Source organism: Protopterus annectens, chromosome 12.part0, assembly GCF_019279795.1.
Source record: "Protopterus annectens isolate FY-2018-M chromosome 12.part0, PAN1.0, whole genome shotgun sequence".
In the NCBI taxonomy this organism is placed as follows: Eukaryota; Metazoa; Chordata; order Ceratodontiformes; family Protopteridae; genus Protopterus; species Protopterus annectens.
The window spans coordinates 772,996,213-773,018,374 of record NC_056746.1 but is presented as its reverse complement, the minus strand read 5'-3'; the positions used below and the strand labels follow the sequence as shown (position 1 = coordinate 773,018,374).

At 44.0% G+C, this 22,162-nt stretch overlaps 1 protein-coding gene across 1 annotated transcript in view; it reads right to left on the bottom strand.

Moving 5' to 3' along the window:
• The window catches only part of MAPK8IP3 (mitogen-activated protein kinase 8 interacting protein 3), a 3,746,918-nt gene that overhangs the window by 1,946,303 nt on the left and 1,778,453 nt on the right, over window positions 1-22,162 (bottom strand). The gene's annotated exons all lie outside the window — the stretch shown is intronic.

Genomic DNA, 22,162 nt, shown 5'->3' with positions numbered 1-22,162 from the left:
ATTATCCTCCTGTGGATGACCCGTAAAAGTAGTTTGTTGATCCTAACTTGCATTGACAGCGGTAGAAGCAAATTCACTCATATTAAGATTCCTAGGCACAAAGAAATTCATTTTCCGGTTCATTACTTCCAATAATTGTGTTAGTGCTCCAATCCCGTTATCCAAACGGTCAAGAACACCTGTAAATTTCTGTTGCTCCTCTTCCTGGTCTTGCATGTATATAGGAGCCGACATCACCTTAAAATCATTGGCAAAAACAAACACTAGTAACCAAAAACATGGAAAATAAAAACCAAGAAAACAAAGCCACGAGTTACCAAAGTGTAGTAAAGACTACCACAGTCTATTTAAAGTATTAGTCCACAATAAAACCTTCGGAGCACTTCCTCCAAACAAAAATGTTTATTCCACACACAACAAATATGGACTAAGTGCTTTTGTCCCTTCTACTAATGGGACTTCATCAGAGTAACAAAACTGTTGGTTTTCTTCCAAATGCAGATGACTGGATTAACTTTAGTGGGCAAGTCTGGAATTACAGTTAAGGTCTTTACCTCACAGATACAAGGTACAGGGTTTGATTCTGACCTCGAGTCACTGGTAGGCTTAAAATGGCCTTTCAGGGCAGTTACCTAGTATTCACCTATGATGCTAGTCTTTAGGTGGCTGATTAGGAACATATTTTATTTGTTCAGTGGCACAGATCTGTAAAGCTAGATTGTATATTCTATTGAAGGGTACTCTTACATGATTATTCAATGATGATCTTTAGCTATAGATCTAGTTTCGGTTAATATAATTTGTTGAGTCATAGGAACCTAATGATAAAAACTGAGAATTCTCTTTAATGAGTATCATGTATATTCTATCAGTTTTAATAGCTGTCACTTCTATTTGACTTACAGAAACTTACCACATTTTAGTCAATGTGGGTTTGTGTAAGAAACTGATATGGATAAAGGTTAGAAATCTGAATCTGTGGGGTAAATGACTGATTCAGGGTTTGCCTGAATGTCTCCACACTGTAAAAAATGTAAAAGTTGAGCAAACTGGAGAAGAATATATTTTAGGAGACTTTGTCAGGTTAGACAAATCTGCATTTCCACTCCAGTCAGATTCCTTATCAGAATGGTTCTACACACACACACACACACACACACACACACACACACACACACACACACACACACACACACACACACACACAAAACCTGCAGAGCAGATCTACACAAGCATGTACGCGTGCACATACTTGCACTGACACTCACAGACACACACAATGCAATGCATTACTCATCTAGTTCTGCAACCTGAGCAGTACAGTTAAAAGTAGCTTTGTGCTGTTTAGGTTCGCATATTAAACACGGATGCAATACAGCAAATAGCCACATACACTTATCTTTGTACTCTGCATAGTATGGATGCCTACAAATTACTGTACTGTATAAGAATCCTTGTAGAGTACTGCACTGAGATGTAAAAGGGCATACTTTTTAAAGGCCATGCCCACAGAGTACCACATTTACATGCAGCTCTGAAAAGCTTTGTTGCTCAGTTCAACAACCCTACTCTGAGTAGTGAGGTTTTTATTAATTAGAATCCCCTTATAAAGAAAGCCAGTACACAAGCTGTGTATCATTTGAGCCACTTGTCTTGATGGCATTTAATATGAGGCTTCTTGTATCCAAGACATGTCACTTTGTCTGTCAAGTATTTCTCTTAACTGGTTTTGATTGTTATGCTACTTTCATGACCAGTACTAAATCTCAACATCATCTGTATATATTAATATATTCAGACTATGTTTAGTAATGACAATCCAATTAAAAATATATATTTTTTATTTGTGGCACTTTGCCCCTACTATCTGTTGACTAACAGACTCATCCCAGCCAAACAGTCCACCCCTACTATCTGTTGACTAACAGACTCATCCCAGCCAAGCAGTCCATTTGTTCACCATCAGTGGGTTCAGAATTGACTTGGAAAGGCAGACATTTAGACAGCTATCAGGAATCTTTCCCATTTTTCTTGTTTCCTCTGTGGCCCTAATTTGCACAATCCAACTAGGGAGAGGCATGTAATGCCAGTTTATGACTGTTTATGGATGATATCCTCTAATCTCCACAAGAATTGATCCCTTCTAATGGCCCTGCCACTCCCCAGATAACATGACTGGTTGTTTCTCTGGTCTCTACCAGGGAGACTGCATCACTAAGTGTCACCTGAGTCCTGCATGCGAACCCTTCCCACTCCCCATTAGAGGCATGTGGGCCATGCCCTATCGCTACTCCTCCTTCTTGTCTTGCTACTCTAGTGCCACGGTTGCTAACTGAACCCTGGTGAGCTGGTTCACAGTCAGAGCTCTGTCTCTCGCTGCCCAGAACCAGAATTAAAAATATGTATGTATTTTCTGCAAGATTTCCTTATTGGGATGTGCAGGTAAGCTTCCTTTAAGTCCAATGTTGCTAACCGGGCATTTTTGCCTAGCATGGGAAGCAGCTGATGAAGAGCTAGCATTTTGAATTTTGGGATTACCAAAAAGGTGTTTAGAACAGAAAAGGACGCCAGGAGTTGTCTTTTCTGGGTAACAGGAAAAGTCTTGAGTAAAAACCTTGCCCCCATTCCTCTGTTGGGATAGGTTGAATAGCCCTGATTCAAGCTCTCTCTTGAGAGAACCTGCAGTTGAGCCTCTGCCCACTGATTTGGGGGTAGGTCTGGCCAATCTTTTGGGGTTGGTAAGGAGTGGAAGTGGAATCTGTATTATTGGGAAAGTACATTTAAAACCCATTTGTCTTGGGTAATGAGTTCCCAGTTTTTTGCATGCAGGGTGATCTTTCCCCCTAAGGGAGCAGACAGTTGAGCAGGGCTTGGAATGTTTAAAGTTAAGTCATTGTGACAGTTTACCACAGGGGGTGTCTTACTACTTCCAGCTTTGGAAGTGGTAGCCCCCCACTGCTTAGGCCTGTGAGTACCTTGAGACTGTAGCCTAGGTGGTCTGCTGTTCCTGGGTTTGGACTGAGAAGGCCTGGAAGAGACAGGAAAGGATCAATTCTTAGAAGGCCAATGCCTACTAAATCTGGGATGCTGTACTTTCAGGACATCTTTAACAGTTTGCATAGATTTAGCTTCTTCCTCCATCTTTTTAAGAACTTCTTCTGCTTTGTTGCCGAACAGGCGGTCTTGGTTTAAGGGAGCATCCAGTAATTTAGCTTTAACATGATCTGGCAAATTTTGCTCCTTAAGCCAAGCATGCCTTCTAAGAACAGACCCAATGACAGCAGCCCTGCAAGATGCTTCTAAAGAGTCAAAACCACATTGCAAAGTATGTTTGCCAACTTGTTCAGCAGAATGCATTAAATCCTGTAATTCTTTATTTTCAGCACAGTCAGGAATCAACATAATTTTCTGTTTAAGTAGTCTAATAATATGCTGCTGATACTTTAACATGTGAAACTGGCAGTTTAAGGCCCTTATGGCCGAAGTAGCAGAAGTGTATACCTTCTTATCCCATCTGTCCTGGGCCCTGGAATCTCTATCAGAGAGGGTAGGTTTTTTGGCAGTAGTAGCCTTAATGCCTTTGGGTCCCTGTGAAATGGTCTCTGGGTCCGCAGTAGGATTCTTAAAGGGGAACTTGTGAGAGTCAGGTACTCTGAATTACCTGTCAGGTTTTCTGAGCGCCGGAGGTAAAGTGTCTGGGGCCAGCCTAGATTCCAAGAAGGCATCATCTACAATGTCCAGTACAGGAGGGATAGCTAAAGACCTGTGTTGAGGTAAGAGTAAGAATTCCCTAAGCCTCTTTTTGGAGTCAGGGTAATCCTGGCTTTCCCAGTGGAAAGAGTGTGCAAGGTTTCACCAAAAGAAAAATCTTCTGGAGGGGAAGCAGAGGGTATGGAGTCCTCTGCATCAGAATCCTCATAGGTAGATAAGGGCAAATCGTGGTCATCAGAAGAAACAGAAATTTCAGAATCCTGATCAGAAAAATCAGAAGGAAAATCAGTTCTAGGTCTCTTAGAGAGAGAGAGAAGGCTGGCTTCCCCTAATTAGAGTAATAAGACTTCAGCCATTCTTATCATTTGTTTTTTAGGCATCTGGGCCTGACCATGCAGTTTGGACGTCAGTTTTCTAGGCGTGGGTCGAGTTTTAGGCCTTGAAGAAGAAGATGGCATTTGTTTGTAATGCAAGTCCATAGGCCTGAATATACCCTCAGAAGTCGGTGCCTGCGCAGCGGCTCCAGACCCATCCAAGGTAGAGACATCCTCTGGTTCCATAGTCGAAGAAGCATCTCTCGGCATACCGGACTCTGAATGGGTCTCTGTAGAGGCCTGTGAATCTGAAGTAGCGGGTATCAGGGGCTCCAAAAGCTCCTCAGTGAGTACCGGTGAACTGGTGACTAGCTTAACGGAAGTGTCGTCGGCAGCTTTGGACCTATGTGGTCTGTCTCTGTCTTTATCTTTACGTTTTTTCAGAATGTCAGTAGTCAGATGGCTTACTGAAGCCATTTTTGCAAATTAAACCGAGTACCAAAATAGTCTGTTGCAAAAATGGACCGACAACGAATAGTTTGAGGATTGAATAAGGCACAAAACCTACAGCGAGGGACGTCGTGGTCTGGGCCTAGGCAAGGAATGCAGTACGAATGAAAATCTTTATGAGATATTTGCTTTCCACAGGTAATACAATTGTTAACTTTTACTGACATCGGTTTAGAGCAGGAAAAAGGATCCCAACGGGGTACTTAGCTTTTTTGAAGACTTCAGTTCTGAAACTTGAAAACGAAAATTTCAGGAGTCGGCCGACCAGCACTTGCGAACTGCTTCTGGCACTGCACGGCAAGAAAGACTGATGTAATGGCATCGACTCCATGCTTTATACCCATGACTACCTGACGTCATGGAAGAAGAGACAGCATCTGACGCAGGACCCAAGACTTTGATAATCAGGGTGGCTCAGGGCTACCTGCAGGCAGATAACCCAAATGTAATGACTGTAATAGTGAAACACAAAGAACATCAGCCATTATGGGGGCAGTAAAGGGATCAATATGGTTGCTGCAAGCCCAACAGGAAAATCTTTTCCATTTGCTAGAATATAATTTTCTGATTGATGCCTTATGAGAGAAAATCAATATATGTTTCACTGGAGGGGGAAATATCGGGAAGCCTGGCTATTTGTGGAACTGGAGCAGCCAAGCTGTCAACTTGAGGGTTTGAACTGATGGATGGAGTGACCCTGATGGATGGGCCAGGAGATCTGGAACTCGGTCCAGAATCCACGGCTCCTCCTGAACATGGGGCCATAGAAAGGGGAACCAAATCTGATGAGGCCAGTATGGTCCGATGAGTATTACTCTGCTTCTCAACATGTTGGCTTTCTGAAGGACTTTCGGTATCAAGAGAAACGGGGGAAAGGTGTAGAGGAGACCTGAGGGCCAATCATGTACAAGTGCATCCCTTGGGGACTCCCCTGGAGGGGGGGGATCAGGGCAAAGTAGCTGCTGCATTTTGTATTCATGGACGTGGCAAAGAGGTTGCAGCAAGGCTGGCCCCACTTGTGAAAGATCTCTTCTGCAACTTCCTGTTTTAGGGACCACTCGTAGGGTATCAGAATGGCTCTGCTAAGTTTGTCCGCTATCACGTTGGACTTCTCCGGGATGTGCATTGTTGTCAAAAAGCACTAGGAAGAGACTGCCCATTGCCATACTGTCTGGATCTCATGACATAGGGAGTAGGATTTGGTTCCTACTTGTTTGTTTATGTACCACACCACAGACATGTTGTCTGTCTGAATTGCAATTGTTCCTAGTGGAAGGGAGTCCTGGAATGCCTGCAACGCCAAAAGTGCTGCTCTCATCTCTAGGATACTGATATGCAAGTGGCTCTCATGATTCTTCCAAACACCTTGGACAATTTTCCCCAGATAATGCCACCCCCCCCCTTATCTGGGAAACGTCCGTGGTCACTGTGGCTACTGGTTGCAGAAAATCGAATAGTCGGCTTAAGGCCACTTGAGTGTAAGGAAGCCGCCAATGTAGATCTTTTTTGCAAGACTCTGTTATGATCACTTTGTGAAACATGGGTAGTTCCTGCATGGACCACTGGGCGAATAATAACCACTGAAGAATCCTCATGTGTAGACGAGCTAAAGGCACCAAAGTTACTGCTACCACCATGTTACCCAGAACCTTCAAAACAAGTTTTGCCTGTGCCTTCTTTTTGGATAAGAGGTTCTTGATTAGATGATGTAAGGTTTGAATCTTCTCGGGGGGAAGTTTGGCCAGCATGTATCTTGTGTCTAACTCTGCCCCTATATATATACAATATGCTGTGATGGCAACAAGGCAGATTTTTCGAAGTTTATTGAGATGCCTAGCTGAGAGCAAAGAAGAATGGTGGTGTCCCATGCCATTGTTAGTAGATGCTCGGTGGTGGCAGTTAGGAGCCTATCATCTAAATATGGAAACACCCAGAATCCTAGATGCCTCAAGTGAGCTGTAACTATTGCCAGGCATTTGTTGAACACTCTGGGGGCTGTAGTGAGACCAAGGGACAGAGCTCGAAATTGGTAGGGATTGGCTCCCAGCTGAAAGAGTAAATGTCTCCTGGATCGCCTGTCCATTTTACATGTGGTAGTACACATCCTGGGAGATCTATAGAGCACATACAATCATCTCTTCCCAGAAAGGGAAGTATCGACTGCAGTGTTACCATCTGGAACTTTGACTTTTTGACGGACTTGTTTAAGTCTGTTGAGATCCAGAATGGGCCTCCAGCCCCTGACTTTTCTTTGAACTAAAAATAACCTTGAGTAAGTTCCGGATCCAATTTGGTCTGCAGGGACATTTTGGATGACTCTTTTTTTCTAGCAACTTTTGTACCTCTAAAGTTGCATGTTCCCTTTGACTGGGTGATACATCTGGGACTCATTTTTTTTTCTAAAGGGGGAGAGGAAAAGGGTATGTGGTAGCCTCTGGATATGATCATTTGTACTCATCTTTTGCAATTTCTAGCCAGGCTTTTGGGTACAACGACAAGCAACCCCCGACTGCATCCAGAGATGGACAGATGGGTCTCATCTCAGGACCACTGAAAGGGCTTACCAAGGAAGGAATCCTTGTCACCCTGATTCTGCGGACCCCCCCTCTGCCACGTGGTCAGCGTCTTCCATTGTTATGTCTCCCTCTGCCCCTGGGGGAAGAATCACCACGTGCATTCGGGAAAGCTCTTTGGGACCTACAGAACCACTACCCCCCCCCCATTCTGACCTTTAGGATAAGGTCTAGTAGGCAGGAAGAAATGGACTCCAATGGCAGATACAGTTTTTCCCTCCTGTTCGCACCTGGTTAAGGTCTCTAACTTTTGGTGCGAACAAAGATGAGCTATCAAAAGGGGCATTAGTAAAGGAAGACTTGAAGGGGTCTGAGAAATCACATAAGCGCATCCATAAATGTTTCCTTAAAGAAATTCCTGTACCCGCTGCCCTACTCGTTCCATCGGCCGCAAAGGAAATAAGTCACATGGAGGAGTAAACCACAGAGTTTAGGGTGGAGAGTTGGGAGGAGACCTTGTCTGAAACCCCCACAGCTACACCTTGGACGGTATCTTCAAGCTCCTTTAGGTGATCCCTTTGAAGCCTGGTGAAATGGGTCACATAGTTAAGCAACTGAAGGGCAAAGGACGCTGAAGAAAACATACACTTTACATATCTGCCCATCGTTCGACACTCTTTATTCGGAGGATGGACAGATGAGGATGTCTCTGACAACTCCTTCTTGGTGGCTGCCATCACCACCATGGCATCTACCGGAACACTTTTACTGAGAAATTCCTTGTCTGCAGGAGTGGTGATGAACTTATTTGGCCTCCTAGGAACAGGGTCTACTGAGTCCGGAAAGCCCCATGCCTTACGACTGACCACATTCATTGGTTGGTCGAAAGGCAGAGATACCCCAAGAGGTGGAAGGGTGAGACCCGAACGCCTTCAGGTACACAGACTCATCCTCAGAAGGGTTGATGGGCTTCCAGCCTCCTCGCTACTTAAGCATTTCTAGGATGTCTGCAATACAGACATCCTCAGAGGGTGACTGTGGGAACCCTACCAAATCATTGAGATCAGTGTCTGAGGTGATGGGACTCCTCCGGGGAGTCAGGATGCTTCCTCTTACACAACCTCTTCTGAGGGACCTCCTCTGAGAGGCACTCTGGTGAGGTTTTTGAAGAGACTGCTTCACCGAATGGAGCATCCGGGGACATTGGGTCTCCACACCTGTGAGGAAGTGATGGCACCGAAGTGGACACTGGCGCTTTTGGGGGAAGTGTACTTGGTCCTGACAGCAGAGCAGTCTGAGGTGACAGCATTCTCCTCATCACCGTGAAGGCCACTCGACCCTACTCCAAGGAGGTTCCTGGTTCTGAGGAACTAGAAACCCCCATGAACCAAGTCGGTGGGCTCCGAGGCCAATGTAGGTGACAAACTCACCTGCGCCAAAGCCCTGAGAGGTAGACTCAGGTTGGACAACTGTCCAGCCCAACTCTCCTCCCCGGAACCGACGGGAGAGCGTCAGCAACTAGACCCATCAACTCCCAAAGGAGCTGAGGAGGTCGGAGTAGTGTCCGGACCTGAAGATCCTGGGGTATTTCTCGGTACCGACGGTTCCTCTACAACTGTATCCAAGCATTCATGCTCTGAAGCCACGGAATGGGTCGGAGGAGGAATTGATGAAGGGCAGTGATGTTGGTCAGCTCCAAATCCCTCTGGGTTGGGGTCGACAGGATCTTGGCCAGCGTTGGCATTTGTAACAGCATCTTGATCACCCGCTCCAGGTCATCATCCAAAAGGCTCCTGGAGGATCAAGAGGACAGAGTCAGGGACCTCACTGGTTGCAGCAAAGGAGAACGTAGTACTGAGGAAACTGGTTCCAGAACTGGGTACCGCCTCCGAAATTGGAACTCTGTAGGCTCCGAGATTACAATAGGAGCCGATGAGGGAGATTTTTCAGGCCCCAAAGCCTTCGAGTCCACAGATGACTCTCGGCTCCGATAATGGAGCAGTAGAGGATGACTTTTTGTAGATTTCCCAGATCTGGAGGATAAGGACTGTTGAGTGGTTTTTGAGGAACTCTGATTCCCTCCTAAAGCCTCAGCAAAAGGTGCCTTCAACAAACCCCTGATTATCAATTTGTTCCTTCTTTCCAGTAAGACTCTTGAACTAAAAGCATGGCAGAAGGAACATGACTCTTGAAGGTGGATAGCACCCAAACAATACAGACAAACTGGTGTGTCCATCAGTAAGAGACTTTTTCTGGTTGCACTTATCACATTTCTTGAAACCCGAAGGTTTCACTTCTCTGGTATCCTTAGACATTACAGACAGCAGTCAACAAAAACAAGTCAGAACGTTAACTAGGAGCACACAAGGGAAAAAAACTTTTTTTTTAAACTGTATAAAGTCAAAAAACTGTAATTATTCAATGCAATAACAGGAGGAGAAGTCTCTAATCAAAAATGACTAACTCCTACACAGGAAAGGGAAAGGAAGGGAAAGCCATCTCATTTAAATGGGCAAACGGCAGCCCTCTAACTCAAATGGACTACCCAACGAGGAAGGAATTAACACCGATAGCAAAAACAATGTCCCAAAAAAGAAGTTATGTACTCACCATAATGTTCCATCTGAGCAGTTATACTTTGTCTTCAACCTGTGGGTTACGGATACGTATCAGATCCGTGCCGGCAACTTTTGCTGGCATCAGCTCTGAGCTCCAAACTCCTCACCTTACCCATAATGCACCTCCACTGCCTTCCATCCCCAGATCGAGTTTGCTGAACTTATACTGAAAATCCGACCTGATAAATTTACTTGTGACCTATACTGCAGCTCGTAGGCTGATCATGCGCCAAGGTCCGGGGGAAGGAGGGAGGGACGGTTGAAGACAAATGAAGTACAACTACTCAGATGGAACGTTATAGTGAGTATAAAACGTCTTTATCTGAAGTAGTTCACTTCATTTGGTCTTCAACCTGTGGGACAGAGTCCCCAGCTACTAAACTCCTGAGAGGAGATGCTCTCCTTCTGGAAGTCAAATCCAATTTGTAATGAGAAATAAATGTATGAGATGAGGACCAAGTAGCTGCAGAACAAATATCATCCAAAGACACTCTAGACCAAAAGGCCGCAGACATGGAGGAGACATGCCTCTGTCCTTATAGACCTGCTGGATGCATGAAGAAATCCATGTAGCTAAAGTGACCTTGGAGATTGTTTCCTTCTATAAACCTTTTTGGGGAAACCTAACAACTGATCAGATTTATGGAAATGTTTTGTCCTGTGTAAATAGAATCATAACTGTCTATGAACATCCAACATGTGGAGTTTGTATTCCATCTTGTTCATAAAATTAGGAAAAAACGCAGGCAAATTGATAGTTTGATTGATATTGACTGGTGATGCCACCTTAGGAAGAAAGGATGGATTGGGTGCCTTTGTGAAAAGTCAAGTATGGAATCCTCTAATTCTGAAACCCTTCTTGCAGAGGTAATAGCCACCAGAAAAGCTGTTTTACAAGATAAAAAATTCAGATCTGCAGTAGCGGCAGGCTGGAAATGTGGAGCGACCAAAGCTTGAAAAAACATAGTAAGGTCCCACAGGGGAACAGGATCTTTGACCGTGGGGCGTAACAAAAAGGTGCCTTTGATAAAGGCTTTACACAGTCTGGAAGAGGCTAAGGAGGTAGAATTCTCTCCCACATGGAAATGAGAAATGGCAGCCAACTGAACTTTGACAGTAGAAGAACTAGCTCCATGTTGGAAAATATCAGCCAGAAAATCAAGAATGGTGGAAATAGGAGCCATGAAAGGGTTTAAACTCCTTTGAGAGGCCCAGAAAGAAAAATGTTTCCACTTGGTGCGATAAACCTTCCTGGTTGAAGACTTATGAGCAGCTACCAAAATAGATCTAACTGAGGAGGATAGTCTGGGAGTCCTAGCAATCACGGGAATTGGAGCAGCCAAGCTGTGAGCTTCAGGCTGTCCAGACTCAGATGAGGCAACCCAAAGGGTGTGAAATTAAATCCTGAATGGGATCTAGGATCCAAGGTGAAGCCAGAAGGTGAGACCAAAGGAAGGGAAACCATACCTGGCGAGGCCAGAATGGGGCCATGAGGATCACTTTGCTCCCCAGTCGACTAGCTGTCTGTAGAAACCTCGGAATGAGAGGTACTGGTGGGTAAGCATACAGAAGACCGGGAGGCCAAGCATGAACTAGAGCGTCTCTGGGGGACTCCCCCGGCAGGGGGTTCAGAGCAAAAAACTTGCTGCACTTCACGTTGGAAGGAGATGCGAAGAGATCGTAGCAAGGTTGACCCCACTCGCTGAAGATAAGTTCCGCTACTGAGAGATTCAGTGGCCACTCGTAAGGCATCAAAATGGTCCGACTTAACCTGTCTGCTAGAATGTTGGACCATCCCGGAATGTGCATTGCGATGAGAAAGCGACTGGTGGAGATCATGCATTCCCACACTCTCATGGCCTCGCGACAAAGGGGGTAAGATCTGGTCCCTCCCTGTTTGTTGATATACCAGACCACTGACATGTTGTCTGACAGAATAGCAATCGTCCCCAGAGGAAGAAAGGCATGAAGGGCTTGCAATGCTAGAAGGACTGCCCTCATCTCTAGGACATTTATATGTAAGCTGGTCTCTATGGGGGACCACAGGGCTTGGACTGTCCTGCATGAAAAATGCCCCCCCCCCACCTGAGTTGGGAGGCATCCGTGGTCACTGTGGTTAGGGCCAGGGCTGGAACAAAGGGTCATCCCTCCAAAATGTCCAGAGAGCTCATCCACCATATGAGGGACGACCGACAGACTCGACTGAGTTGAATAGGATATGTCAATGGCAATTCCAACAGGGACCATTGAACCGCTAGAGTCTACTGTAGAATCCTCATGTGTAACTGAACACATGGGAGAAGAGTTATGGTCGCCGCCATCGAGCCTAGGACCCTCAACAACAATTCCACCATTGGAAGATGAGAACAGTAGAGCAGGGAGACATGCATCCTCAGGTTTTGAACTCTCTCCAAGGTAATTTTGCACTAAGAGCATCTATCCTGGCACCAATGTAGTCTATCACTTGTACAGGATCTAGGAGAGATTTTGATGTGTTGATTGTAATCCGCAAATGCAGGGCCAATGTCAGGAAATAATCCATGGTTTGGGAAAGTAGATGACTTGGTGGAAGCAGTGAGGAGCCAGTACAGATAAACCTGATTCCCCTGAAGCCTCAGGTGAGCCGCTACGACCGCCATCACTTTGGTAAGCACCCTGGGGGGCTGTGGTGAGACTAAAGGGTAGGGCTCAAAATTGGTAATGATTGACTCCTAGCTGGAAGTGGATGAACCTCCTGGAGCTTCTGTGCATTTTTATGTGATAGTAAGCATCCTGAAGGTCTAACGAGCACATACAATCGCTCTCTTGCAGGTATGGCATGATGGACTGTAACGTGATCATCCGGAACTTCTCTTTGGCAACTGAAAGGTTCAGGGTAGAGAGGTCCAGAATGGGCCTTGAGTCCCCCATTTTCTTTGGCACCAAAAAGAACCTGGAGTAGAAGCCCGATCCGGACTGATCAGGGGGGATGGTTTTGATGTCTCATTTTACTAGCAGCTTGGAAACTGCCTGTGCTGCTGCCTCCCTTTGCATTGGTGGTACGTCTGGGAGGTGTCTGGGAGACATAGGGGAACCCATGAAGGGGATAGAGCATCCTCTGGATATGATTTGAAGCACCCAGCGGTCTGTTGTTATGGACTCCCATGCTGCTGGATGCAAGGACAATCATCCCCCGACTGCCTCCAGAGTAGAGCAGTCGGGCAACCGCTTGTGGTTTCTGCCTGGGTCTGTCCGAGAAAGGTTCTCGAGACCCGAAGTTCCGCGGACCCCCTCTGCCTCTGGGCCAGCGTCCATTCTGTTCCCCTCTGCCTCTGCGGGAAGAAGAGTCCTGAGTGTCCCGGGAATACTGTGTCTTCCAAAACCACATCTTCTTTTGCCCTCTATGGTTCCGAAAAAAGGACCTTTGAGGGTTAGAGAAGTGGATACCGATGGCAGACAGTGTCTTCCTGTCCTTCTGACTCTGGACTAATGTCTCCTTGACATTCGTACTGAAAAGTGTTGAGCACTGATAAACAACGCCTTAAAGGGTTAGGAACCTGAGCAGGCGTTACGCCTCATGGACACGCTGGACCCAGTCGTCCTAGCCGCTCCTTCCATAGCATGGGAGAGGAGTCGCATGCAGGTGCTAGATACCGCTTTTAAAGTGGCCATCCTCGCAGAGAACGAAGCTTTGTCCTCCTGCGACACAGACTTGGGAGGAGACTCCTCTAGTCCTTTACTAGGTCGCGTTGGAGTATAGTGACATGGGCCAAATAATTCAGCGCCCTGATCAAAAAGGTAGCTGAAGCATACACCCGCTTCCCTAGGCAGTCCATCATCAGCGACTCTCAGTCAGGAGGGTGGACTGAGGAACTCTCCTGGGTAAGTTCCTTCTTAGTGGCTGGTGCTATCAGCATGGTGTCCATGGGGGAGCCCTTGTTCCAAGATGGCCTATCAATGGGAGGGCTGAGGATTTTATCGGGTCGCTTTGGGATAGGCTCCATGGTGTCCGGTTCCTTCCATCCCCGCGAGGTGACCAAATCCACTAAAGGATCCGTGGCAGGGGACACCCAGGAAGTAGATGGGCCCGTGCCGAAAGCCTCCAGGAGCACAGACTCATCAGAAGAAGGTCTGGGGACAGACCAACCTCCACGCTGGTGCAGGATCTCCATGATGTCTCCAAAGGAGACATCCTTCGGAGGTGACCTTGGGGAACCCTCTCCATCATCTAAGTCCTTGTCCTCGGTGAGGGACTCGGGGGAGTCCAAGTGCCTCCTCTTGCACATATGCTTGTGAGGCACATCTCTGGTGGGGCTCTCCAGGCACCGGCTGTTCCTCTGGTAAGATGATGGGGACCGTAGACAGAGCCGAGTGGGTCTGGGAGGAGTCCGAGGGGGCGGTTAGGGGCCTCGATCCGATGGAGAGAACCCTTTCTACCACACTGAACGCCAAAGGAGAGCGAACCTCCTGAGAAACCAATAAGGAGGTCGGTCTCCCCGGGTCCGACGTGAGAACTGGAGCAGGAACCGAGGTGGATGGAGCTCCGAGGGAGGGAATCTGGCCCGACAAAGTCAGAGCCGATGGAAAAGTTCCACTACCTCGGATCCGACACCCAAGCTCTGGCTCTGAGAGCGGGTCGGATCTGAAATGCTCCAGGCAGCTGTTGGTGTTGAGGAAGCAGGTACCGTCAGCGCCGACAGCCTGACCAAAGCCAACCTCAGATATGAGTACTCCAAAGCCAAAAGTCGGATCGGGGAAGGAGAAATGGGTTGAAAGAAAGGAAGTGAGCTCCCCCCTCCAGGGGGAGGCGGGGCTGGCAAGACCCCCATCTGTATCTGTGTACAGATAAAGAGCCTCATCATCTTATCCAGATCCATATCCAACAAGGAGCGAGTTGACCATGATGAGGCCACTGAGTCCAACCTGGCGGGTTGGGGCACCGAGGCCTGAGAGGCTGGACGTGTCTCCTCTGGCACCGTGGAGAACCTCGGAGATCAGAGCTGAGGGGAGTCATGGGTCCGTATCAACTTACTTGGAGAAGCGAGGTCCGGGGACCTCTTCCTCTTTTCCCTCGTCTTCGACTCTTTCTCCCTTTCTCTACCTCTCTTCTTCTCCTTTACCACAGGCTTTGGTACAGGAGGTTGAGTCCCAGCCTGGGAGGGAGGAAAAGCCAGAGGAAGAGAGGAGGGAGAGGCAACCAAAGCAGCTTCTGGGACCAAAGCCGAAGATGAGGAAAGAGAGTCGGAAAGAGGAAGAAGACCTTTGAGGGCCAACTTGGCCTTCCTATCCTTTAGGGCACGGGGGTTGAAGCCTGCACAAATATTACAATCCACACTCAGGTGGGCCACACCCATGCATAAAACACACATAGTATGGCCATCTGCTGGGGATAGCTTATGGCTACACTCTGTGCAGCCTTTGAACACAAGCTTTTCAGCCATCCAAATAATAGAAAGATAGCCTTAGAAAAAAACAAACAGGCAAGATCTTTCTAAATAATAAACACACACACACACACACACACTCACCACACTCGCTACAGAGAACACTGAGGGGGGAGGGGAAGCTACTACCTACAACACTGAACAAACAACTCTAACTACCTAAAAACCACTACACTCGACGCACCAAGCGAGGGGAGGAGAAAGGGGACCTATCCTAAAACTAATCTGAAGAAATGTAGACAACTGAACTACTCACAGAAGTTTTAAAACCCACTACTAGTTGGAGCTCAAAAGACAGGATGTGAAGCAAACCGCAGCAAATGAGATCTGGGGATGGAAGGCAGTGGAGGTGTATTATGGGTAAGGGAGAAGTTTGGAGCTGATGCTAGCAAAACCTGCCGGCTTGGATCCGATACAGAGCCATAACTCACAGGTTGAAGACCAAATGAAGTAAACTACTTCAGATCTCTCTAATTTAAATGAGTTTGGGGACCAGGATAGGGAGAAGAAACAGACAGGCCTAGCATTAGACAATGGCCAACAAGAAAAACGGCACAAACACAACAACAAACACTCCCAATATACTACCCACTACTTTTAAGTTAGAAAAAGCTACAATATCGCAAAATTTTTATAAAATCACTTGAGAAAAACAGAAAAGTTTCCACTTAGCCTAGAGCCTGCAAGGAAGCACCCAATCTTGTTTAGCAGCAAATGAGATCTGGGTAATCTTCCCACAGCATCATAGGATAGGGTATAGCCACAAACCGGTGGAAGATCTCGAGCTCTTGTATAAGCCCGATTCGGAACCAATTCTCAGTTCCGAACCCAACCAGCAAGGAATGAAAGTGAAATAGGACAACATAACATCTATAATTCTGAGTACATCCAGATGCGTATTTATGTATACTGCATCATCTAATAGCCACAAAGCTGCTGAGGCACTCCTACCTGCTCTGAAACCATCTTTTCTTTACATGTATTCAATCAGCTGTACATTTAGACTAACATAGCTGGGCAATGATGCTGACTTTCTCAAATGAGGATTGAGGGGTAAGTTTCATTGATGGAAGGACCACATTCCTCTGCTGGGAAAGATGAAGGCAGAGTGCTATCAAAGAAAATCCATCTGGTCTCTGGCTCATGAGGAACAATGTCAAACCATCCTCGATGTGCAACAGTGGAAAATGAATCATTACCTTTACACACGTAGACTCTGAAATGAGTCACAAGAGCGCAACAGTTTGGTTTACATGTACTTTCTGGGCCTAGAAAAGGCATATGACCATGTCCACCAGAATATATTATGGAAGTAACTACAACAGTACTACGTTCTAAGGAAGAAGCTATGTGCCACTCAATCCCGGTCTTCACTGAGTAAGATGGGTCGATGTTCTTCACATCATGCCAAATATCTTGAAGAGTGGCATATGGGTCACACAACGGTGTGTCTTATTTCTCTTTCTGTTCATGGTTTTCAGCAAAAAGATAGCAGGGTACATTTAATTTTATTGAGAATGCAGTCTTAGGATGTGAAGGTTGCATGTGTGTTATCTACAGATAATCACCCACAGCACACGATAGTCACAAACAAGAAACTTTTAATGAAGCTTTCAGGTTTACACCCTTCATCAGCATACAAAATCACAACACATTAACACATTTAAATAGAGGACCATTATAATCACATGATCAAGCCAGCCATTCAAAGGACCACTATAATTAAATATGCAAATTCAATTTAAAAACATCTAATAAAATTAATTTTCATGCAGTTACTTGTTAAAAGCATAATACATAAGTATAAAAAAGTACAAAAAACTGTTACATATATATATATATATATATATATATATATATATATATATATATATATAGACAAATAATTACATCTACACATTTAGAAATACTATACACTTAATACTATAAATTTTCTCTCTGCCTCTTGGTCAAAACTGGTTTTAAACTGACTGTCCCATTAAGGCCTGGATACTTATCAGCCTGTAGTCGCACTATCCACTCATACTCTTTTAGCAACAAAAGATTATCAAGTCAGTCAGTTTAAAACCAGTTTTGACCAAGAGGCAGAGAGAAAATTTATAGTATTAAGTGTATAGTATTTCTAAATGTGTAAATGTAATTATTTGTCTATATATATATATATATATATATATATATATACTTTTTTATACTTATGTATTATGCTTTTAACAAGTAACTGCATGAAAATTAATTTTATTAGATGTTTTTAAATTGAATTTGCATATTTAATTATAGTGGTCCTTTGAATGGCTGGCTTGATCATGTGATTATAATGGTCCTCTATTTAAATGTGTTAATGTGTTGTGATTTTGTATGCTGATGAAGGGTGTAAACCTGAAAGCTTCATTAAAAGTTTCTTGTTTGTGACTATCGTGTGCTGTGGATGTTTATGGTATATAGTACTTCTGGAGTATTTCTTATCTACAGATAATGCCATTTTCAAGGTCTCAAGTTATTTGATCTCCAGCACACAGTGGAACAGTTCACTAAAGAAAACTGGCACCTACAAATAAGAAAGTGACATTCTCTACTAGAAAACAGCAGGTGGTTCACTGCAAGATATAAGGGAGAACTTAAACAACTTGGGATCTTGTTGATAAGTGAGGGCAAAAGAAATAATGAGCTGGACCACTGGATAAGTGTAGGAGTGGCAGTACTTCAAGTGCTGTACTAGACTATGGTGGTGAAGCAAGAAACAAGCCTTAGGACAAAGTCTACATCCACAGTCTCATGTACAGTTATGACTTTTGGGGATTGAGGGTAAGGATGAAACTATGAGGTACAAGTGTCATAAAAAAGGTATGATGCACAGTTGATAGGCTCATTCTTCAATGCTGCATTGAGGAGTCTAGTAATCCAAGAGGATCATGCATTTCAGCCATGACTTCTCCAGGTTGACAGGAATCAGCCTAGCAGGTTTAGGCCTCTACAGTATATGCTTGCAGGTGTCTCAATGGGAAATGTACTACGCAACAGGAAGAGACCTGGGGTAGACTATGACATTTTGAGAGAATATCTCACTCAGCTTATCTAGGAATGCTTAGGGAACTGCACACGATTAGCTGTATACTGTTGCTGCCTTGTGCGTTGTCAAGGTAGAGAAAGCTGATTTAAACAAGTAATGCATTTCTTTCTTACTTTCTTATTTTAAAATGTTGGCACATTTGTAAGGCAATGTTTGAGCTCTGTTTGATATAGCATATGTGCTTTTACCTATTCTATGTGAACTGAAAAGGAGAAACAAAAGGAATATAAATTTATAACTTGTATTTAAAGTGCAGTACCATTTCTCAGGAGGCTAAAAGGTCATAAAATGCAATTAAAATACTCTTCAAAGGGTAGAATTGTGAAATGAAGCAGCTACCAATACTCAAACAGTTGTATGGGGAATCACATTTACCGTTTGTTAATATTTACTCTATTGTGTGAAAAAGAACTAATGTAGCCTTTTGTGGGAACAAAATTGAGCTGAAATATATACACATTTAGAGCTAAAGCAAATTTAGACTAGTTTGTTTTCGTATTTCTTCAGTGATAGGCAGCTAGGGTATTTATCTGTAGAAGAGATTCCCCTTTTAATATTCTGTCTGGCTTAACTGTTATTTTTAGACTCTGTGTATTATCTTAACCTCTCTGCATATTTAATCTATATCAGCATTTGCTTTATTGTTTAAATACAGTTTTATTTATTCACTTGCATGATCTTGTGTTTGATATTTGCTATTTAATTTTTTTACCCATTGTTAATTATCTTAGAAGTGGTTATTATCATTTAGTTCTGTAGATTGATAAAGTTGGGTATCCACCATCAATTAGCCAGATCTATTCAGCACACTGCCAATGAATTAGGGAGATCAAAAATGTTTGGATAACTGGTGTGGTTGGTCTCTAGCCAAAAATATAGGGTGACAGCAGTACTACTGTTCTAGGATGAAATCTATGGGGAACTAAAGAATTCTAGCAACCTTCCCAGGAATGTGTGTGTGTGTGTGTGTGTGTGTGTGTGTGTGTGTGTGTGTGTGTGTGTGTGTGTGTGTGTGTGTGTGTGTGTGTGTGTGTGTGTGTGTGTAAATAAATTGGAAAGTAGTTACTATGGAAAGGCACACTGCAAATACTGTACTTCACAGAGTGACTGGTGGAAAAAGGACCTGGGTGCTAGGCTAAACACTAATCTCTGTAAGTGACCACAGTGTCATCTTAGTCTGGCTGTAGGTGTTAGAAGCCTATATTCACTTTATACACTTAGGACCAGGTTGCACTTGGTGGATTGGTTACTGAATCAGAATTTTGTGTACTTTACTTTACTTTCTTTTTACTGCAACCTGTTGGGTACCAGTGATGCACTGAGAGACCATCCCTCTTTTGCCAACAAACCTTTTCTGGGCACTACAGTCCCTCACACATCTATGTGATAGTCTGGCTGGCAGTAATGAGATTCAAACCTCTTCCAGTTGCAGCTGGTCCTTCACTTATGGGTGGCAAGTGGTGCCATCTATTGCACCTTTCTATGCTCACCAGTGCAAGCAGTTTGAATGGAGGGAAGCACAGGGGGAAAGGGTGCAGTATTAGTAATACCTTACTTCTTCCACTCTTGCTAGACTGTGACAGGTCAGCTTATCAAAATCATGGCTCACAACTCTAGTACAAACAAAGGATGACAGGGAGGTGGACATGAAGTAGAAGAGGTTACTGGTACTTGATCATACTAACCTACCTTGGTAAAAGCCAGAGTCAGACAAAAGACTGATGCTGACAGAGCAGGACAAAACAGATATTCTGTGAACATATCTGAAAACATGCTTTGCTTCATACTTGTCTAGTTTCATGTTTTTTTTCAGCTAAAGACTTGCTCTTATTTATTTATTTTTTATTTATCCTTTATTAACCTGGACAGCTCCACTAGGCTAGTGGCATCTTTTCAGGGGAATCTGAAGTTGTATTTTTACTACTAGGGGAAACTTGGCTAGAGCATCATGGAATTTCCCCTACTCTTTTCAATGGGTGCCGTGGGAGTATCTCATTTGAATTCCCAAAGTCATGACTGAAAGGCTCATAGTCTATCTCACTTAATTAGTTAAATAATAAATAAACTCCCATCTCCAGGAGAAAAAGAAATGTAGGGTAAAGAGACACTACTTGAAAGAATACTTCAATCTCAATTCAGAGAAACAGAGCTGTAAATTATGTTGCAATTAATCAGAGTCAAACCTACAGCAAATATAAAAATATCAAAGGAAAGATAGATAAAACACTTTCTCTGGTCTAGTCCTCCTTTTGAAAGTGGGTACTGCGTGAGGATGGGAACTGGCAAGTTGTTCATGGTTGAAGGATTAAATTGCCTTGAATGCATACAAATCCTTTAAAAAAGCAGCTAAATATCTTCAATTGTATATGATTTTCATGGAACAGATACTGTACAACTATAGTGATGCTCTCAGCATGTAAGAAAAACTATTAAAACTGCTATATGAAACAGTTTACCTTCATATCGTCGATCCTACTATGGGTGAAACCGCTTCCATGAAACCCGAAGTGCGAACGTCTCCGAAGTTGAATTCCACATAACCGAACGGCAAAACCTCTCCCCCTTTTTGACCAATGGTAGCACTGGTGTGGAGGTGTGGCGCAGCCGGAAATGTCAAATTCGACATTATTTCGATATTTGGAACATTTTGCGGTTTCGGTTTCATGGAAACGGTTCGCTTAAGTGGCCGGTCGATCATGTGTGTTCGACTTTATGAAGGTAAACCATATGCAGCATCTATGACAAAGCCTGAATTTTATCACTGCCTGCATACTGGGAGGTACCCCACACCACAGGACACTGTGTTCCACTTTGTCTTGCAAAAGCTACTACCTTCTCAGATAGATTACAAACATTACAATGCTACAAACACCCTGGGGTCTAAACATATTTAGCTTGGATGAGGACAGAGAGTCAGCAAACATATGTACTCCTCATAACTTTACATTAAGTATAATGACAGCAAATCTCAAAGGAACAGATAGAAGGTTGTTGTCAGAGTGAGATACTGAATCCAAGGATGAAAGTAAGCAGCAGTTTATTATAAAGTCCTGATTCAGTACACAGTGAACACAAGAGGACAAACAGATGAAGGTAGCTGCACTAGCTTAACAGAATTGTGACAGAAGGGCGTTATGTAAAAGGATTAAGTATTCAATGGACAATGGATGGCTCTGTCTCACAGGGAGATGGACAAGAAGTAGATGAGGTTACTAATGTTTGATGATCAAACCAGTGTGTGGAAGATTTTAAGTCCATACATCTCTAGTTAATGCAGTGGTGGTGCTGCGGTAGCGTTGTCGCCTCACAGTAAGACACTGTCCGGTTTGATTCTCAGCTAGAGCGTCTTCTGTGTGGAGACATGCGTGAATGGGCATACCTTAGTTGAAGGTTGTGCGTCAGGCCTGGCAAGCCGGTACGTAAAAATAAACTGCCAATCATTAGTGGACCGGAGTTCCGCTGTGGCGACCCCTAACCGGGAAAAGCCGAAAGACACAAACATCTCTAGTTAATCACTGTATATTAATCAGATCAGACAATAGTAGTAGAAGTAGCGAACTTAAACTAGTCTTAAGTAAAAAAAGAATATATATATATATATATATATATATATATATATATATATATATCAAATTGTACAGAATTACTAAGTATTTGAAAGTAATCCAAGCAAGGCAGGCAGTCTGTTTCCAGTCGAAAATCCTTTATTAAGTACAAAGACAAGCGATCCAAGTAAAACAAAAATAGAGTAATAGTTGACATGTTTAAGTTCGCTACTTCTACTACTATTGTCTGATCTGATTAATATACAATGATTTACTAGATATATATGAACTGCAAATCTTCCACACAGAGAGGTTTCTTACACTGTTTTGTTTTTGGACCCACTGTGCTTGTTTAATGGGTTGTTTTGAAACTTCAGGGATATCACGGAGATTACTTGTTGTTTTTTAATGTTTGATGATCCTAACCTACCTTAGTAAAAGCCAGAATGAGATAAAAGATT